Source organism: Octopus bimaculoides, chromosome 6, assembly GCF_001194135.2.
Source record: "Octopus bimaculoides isolate UCB-OBI-ISO-001 chromosome 6, ASM119413v2, whole genome shotgun sequence".
Lineage (NCBI taxonomy): Eukaryota > Metazoa > Mollusca > Cephalopoda > Octopoda > Octopodidae > Octopus > Octopus bimaculoides.
In genome coordinates, this window is record NC_068986.1 from 68831354 (window position 1) to 68836210 (window position 4857).

The following is a 4857-nucleotide window of genomic DNA, read 5'->3' on the forward strand; positions in this document are numbered from 1 at the left end:
GTAATCCATGCCATATGAAAGGTATTTGATTAAAATTTCACTAAAAGATATTTTCTTAAAAGTTACGTGGGGAAAAAATCGGATCGTGTGAATTTTCCGAAGGTCCTCCCCCCACCCCCATCCGTTCGGAAAAATTTCCCCCACAAATTTCTTTATAATCGTAATCTATGCCGTTTGAAAGGTATCTATATAGAATTTCATTAAAAGATATCCGTTTTCCTAAAAGTTATGAGGGAAAAAATCGGATCATGTGAATTTTCCAAAAGTCTTCTCCCCACAAACGATTCGTTGGCGCAAATTTCTGTTTTCATATTCGTTTAATATACATTTTTTTACACCTATTACTCTTGTTTTTTTGTTTTGGTGGCCGGGTGTTAAAGTAAATATTAACCAAGGAGAAGGAGAGAGAAACGCACAGATAAGAGAAATACGAGTTTTGTTATGATTAACAATCCATCCTTTTTCCAGGATGGCCTTGAAAATGTGTCCAACAAGCGATAAAAGTCAGGAAACAAATTGAGTAGCCTTTGTTGTTTTTTATTGCATCTATATTCAACGATTAGGATAACAGAAGAGTTTTGTCAAGCAGCTAAGTGGTTCAGTCATTTCATTTTCGAAGCGTATAAACAGATTTCATCTTTCTGCTTAGTACCGCATTTATCAATTTTAGTACTGCTGCTGCTTTGTGGTATTCATTCAGGACCTACAAGAATTGGTTTCAGCCTGTACATCGGTGATCCGGGGCTCAGAAAATTAAGGATGGACTTATTTAATATTTAACGGGTTCTGAATTGTGAGAGGACCCGTCCCTGAGGTCCCAAAAACAGGTCTTTCTTCCCTTTGTAAAATCTCTCTCGGTGGTCCTATACCTATTTATAACTAGATACTCAAGTGCTTTGATTGACCTGGCTGAGTAGAAATGTCGGTAGAGTGATATGAATTACCAGTCTGTCAGCTATTACAAAAATTGATAGAGTTTACAATGAAAAAAGTTTAAAATTTGGTTTATTTATCTATATATTTATTCATTTCTAATGTAAAGAAATGTTAATCTTTAATTCTAAATATAATAAACCTGTATCCGTTCATTTGAACGCCCGCTCAAACTTTTCGTTACTTCGGGGCATATCTCTAATTACACGCACGCACGCACAAAGTGACGTGCGTGTGCAGACCCATCACTAGACTTTGGTGCCTGGGGTTGCTTCAAAATATTCTGGGTGGGCTCTAATTTGTAATAATGTTAAAGTAGTTTCGAAATAAGTGTACCACTGAAAATCTGAGGGTACACCATTAAATAGTGATGGGACAGTGCCGTCCAGTGCACCCAACCCTTCCACACTTAGCGACGGGCATGTACGAGTGTATGTTTTTCACATAACAACGTTGGTGAAAACACATGGAATGACAAAAAACTTGTGTTTAAAATCACTAGAGCACTGATGATGTACTTTAGCGACCAAGGTATACTGTAAAAAGTCATCCAGGTTGTTAATAATTTCAATTTTTTTTTAACGGAATCGTATGGAATTTGCTGATACTGAGATAAGAAAACCCGTTCAGTTCGCGAGCTTCATAAAACTTTTGCCTTCATACACAAAATACTCAACAGCTCCTTAAAAACATTGGTTAGTAAACTGTCGCCTCGTCAAGCTTATGTAGCGTACAAAAGCAATGCCTCTGTAGATTTGTTTGAATGGGTGTAGATATATTAGTATAATGTAAGGTTGTGTGTTGACCCATAATAAAAGCAATTCCAACGTTGTTTAAATAGAATTAATTTTTACAGAAGCATATCACAATATTTATATAGTTACCCAATGCTTTGCCAGCAGTGTATTGTGTATTTCTGTAATTTTAATAGTGACAAGCTCCCAGTTAAATAACCGTGTCATATTACCTTCTCTAATCGGCACTGCGTATTCTTCAGATACAGTTGCTCAACAGCTAGCTCCAAACCTACATTAGGGTCTGCCATGAGCCCTAGGACTCATAAAGCTGGACCCTAACCTGTTTCCATTGTGTATGAGTGACTGAAAATACAATCCCACCTCCCACGAAAAGGGACGCCAGTCTGTCCAAGGGTTGACTTCCCAGCTATTGCTGAGTGGAGTGCAGCAATGTAAAACGAAGTAATTTGCTAAAGAACACAATGCACCTCCTAGTCCGGGAACCGAAACTACAACCTTACCATCATGAGTGCAACACTCGAACCACTGGGCCATGTGCCCTCACAACCAAGGGTCGTACAAAATTAATTGATGAAAAATTAATTGCAATATATTGGTCCAGTTAATTGATTGGAGTCATACTGCCAATTAAATAATTGATTGCTGTCGTATCAATTAATTGCGACATTGTCAGCGAAAGTTTTTCAAATGGTTCACATTTCATTCGACGTTCAATTGGCAAATACAGCGTTCTATTTTTATTTGGGGTATTGTGTTGACGCTTTGTTCTGACAGCTGAGAATGATTCATGTATTCTGTCGTGCTTAGGGATTGACTCAATAGTCCATCCCTAAGCACGACAGAATACATGAATGATACACATCCTATCATGCCTGGGAACTGGCTATTGTGTATGTTGTCAAATAATCGCTGTCGAGTGATTCTTAGTTCTGATTAGGACTCGAAACCGGTTTTATATTATGATCAGTAAAACCGAAACGGATTTGCCAAACCCGATTTTAATGCTTGCGGTTTCTATTTTTTTTTTTTTCGCAAAACATTTCTCCATTTTTTCTTTTGAAGAAATATCGTTGAAACTGAACTAACTGAACTGTTGTCGGTCGCCTTTAATTGAGAGTGTTGTCTGTTACATTGAAACATCGCAGCATGTAAATTCTCTCCCTTGAACCTTAGATCAGCACCTTGTCATTTCCTTCGCTAACCCCTGGTTGACTCTTTGAATTTGGAGGTAACCGACTTTATTCATAGCAAGTCAAGGAGATGCTGTTAGTCTTCAGTCAGGTGATCTTTCCCTTTGAGCATATGTAATAACCAATTCCAGATTCATTTCAAGGAAGTAACGCAAACTAATTTTTTTCTTAATTATTTTCATTAGCCCAAGCATGATAAAAAGAAAATCAAACAAAGATGAAGCTCAATGCAATAAGTGTGATAAGATCATGAAGTCTTCTGGAGGATCTACTACGTCTCTGATTTTGCACTTGAAGAAAATTCATCAAATCGACATAAACCAAGATGCAAACCAGCCTCCTGTGAAAATGACAAGAACAATGGAACACTTTTTAACAAAGAAATCAATGGAAGAAGTTTCAAAGTTAGCTGCTATGGATGGATTCTCTTTCAATTCAATCGCCAAAAGCGATTTTATACAGAGAAATCTTCATAGTCAGAGAAGCAAATATGATAAATTACAACCAACATCTGCAAACGGAGTCAGGAATATGGTAATAAATTATTACATAACCAAGAAAGAAGAAAGAAAGTAGTACTGGGGATTCGATACTCATTGACATTGGATGAATACACATCAATTCAAAATAAACGATATATGAACATAAATGTTCATGAGAAAGACAATTATTGGTCGTTGGGTCTTATTGAGATCCATGGCTCCCTTAATAGCAGGAGAACAGAGCAATTTGTGAGAGGACATCTTCGTGAATTTGGATTGGATTTTGATATGCACATTGTTGGCTGTACGACGGATGGTGCTTCTATGATGGTGAAATTCGGAAAAGAAATAAGACCTGATCACCAACAATGTCTCACACATTGCATACATCTGTTTGTGATCGACATTCTCTATCGAATGAGACTGATAAAAAAAAAAAGAGATCGCTATAACAGACGATAGTGATGATGAAGCTGACATAAGCCAACAAGACATACTTTTTCAAACAGATTTGGCTCACGAAAATGTTTTGTTTCTCCAGCTAAAACCTGAATTTAACAAAGTTTTAAATAAGGTAAGAAAAAATTTTTCCGTAAATCTCCTACAAAAATGAAATTTTGCAAGATTTTGTACGAGCGAACTTTGATAACAGAGAATATAAACTTATACTGGATTGCAGAACTAGGTGGACTAGCACATTCCATATGAGTGAGAGATTTTTGAAATTGAAAAGCTGCATTCCAAATGCTCTACGAGCAGTACTTTTCACAGATGCCGTAGCTGACGAAGAATGGAAATCTCTCGATTTACTATATGAAATTCTGCATCCAGTAGAAATTATTTTGAAGGCTATTTGCGCTGATGAATCGGATTTACTGAAAGCGAATATTCTATAGAATTTTTATTGAATAAACTTAATATCGTCGGCAACCCTTTAGCTCTAAATCTTCGTAAAAGACTTATAGATATAATAAAAGAAATGTTGAAACCTTGACTCTCTTGAGGTATTTACATAACCCAAGGAAGTTTAAAGGTGAATCAATTTCTGGACCTTTTCTGTTTTTAACGTAACAACATTTAAGGAAGTATGCTGAACAAACATATAGGAGATTATTTTCCTGAACATGACACTGAGAACACAACAGAATTATACAAAGAAAATGAAATAGGAGGGAACCTAAAAACAAGTGTTACTGTTGTCCCATCTACTTACGAAGGTAATGAACTCCTGCGTGAATACACAAGCGCAATGAAGAAAATGAATGAAGAGCCCAAGATAGTAACAGATGGATTTGGAATCTCTAAAGAATTCGAATATTTTGAAGCAACTTCGAACAGAAGTGAAAAGCTCGAGAAACTTTATAGAGCATTGCTTACAACTAAAGCAACTAGTGTCCAGTCGGAAAGAGTTTTTTCAATTACTGGATTTTTCAACACAAAAATTAGGACAAGTTTGTCAGGTAAAACACTGAATGCATTGTGTTTTTTAAAAGA